Source organism: Nannospalax galili, unplaced genomic scaffold, assembly GCF_000622305.1.
Source record: "Nannospalax galili isolate Female #2095 unplaced genomic scaffold, S.galili_v1.0 scaffold1423, whole genome shotgun sequence".
NCBI classification, from domain to species: domain Eukaryota; kingdom Metazoa; phylum Chordata; class Mammalia; order Rodentia; family Spalacidae; genus Nannospalax; species Nannospalax galili.
The window spans coordinates 465,871-466,687 of NW_008349231.1; positions in this window are offsets into that span (position 1 = coordinate 465,871).

The window sequence follows — 817 nt, forward strand, 5'->3', positions numbered from 1 at the left end:
AGATCTTTTTTAAACGTTAAAACCTGCTTTAATTTTATGTCTTATAGACTTTATAATGAGTAAAAGATTGAATAAACGTAATAATTCATCTGTAAACCTAAAAATGTACAGCCAATTTTGAAAGAGATGTATATTTGCTCTGGAAATTGTTATTGAATATGTTGAAACTGTAATGAAATGCTTCTTCTAATTAAAAAAAATAAAATAAAAAAAAATAAACACATTGAACAGTGGAATCTAATTGAGGACTGTTGCACTAAATTTTCCCCTGAGAGACCCAAGTGTGTACCATCTTAGGTCCCAGGACTGACAAAACCTACAGAATACCTTCTTTTTGAGTTTCACATAGTTTATGACACCCAGCAGTGTCGGACGCTCCAACAGGTATGGCACTGAGGGAGAGGCCAGGGCCAGCCTGGGTTTCTCTTTCAGGGGCTGAGCAGGATGGTGAGTGTTGGCAACTCAAGAACCACACCAAGTTGGGAGACTTGTTGAGGCAGGAACACACTTTATTACGTCAGGCATCAACTTATATAGTTTAAGCAAAAGGGGTGTGGAAAAGGGGAAGGGCAAAGGTGTGTCTCATCTGGGGTGATGGCTATGAGCCACTGGGATTTGGCCACACAAGCTGTGACTTGGGAGAGGCAGTCTGAGGATGGGCCCTGCTGAGTCACCTCCACAAGGATGTCACCAGCCAGAGACAGGTCACTAAACTTTAGTCAGGCTCAGGAAGTTACATTAGGCCACATTATTCTTTATGCTGCAAATATGAGGGCCCCAAAGGCCCAACATATTCCCCCTTTTGTTTTTGTTGTGA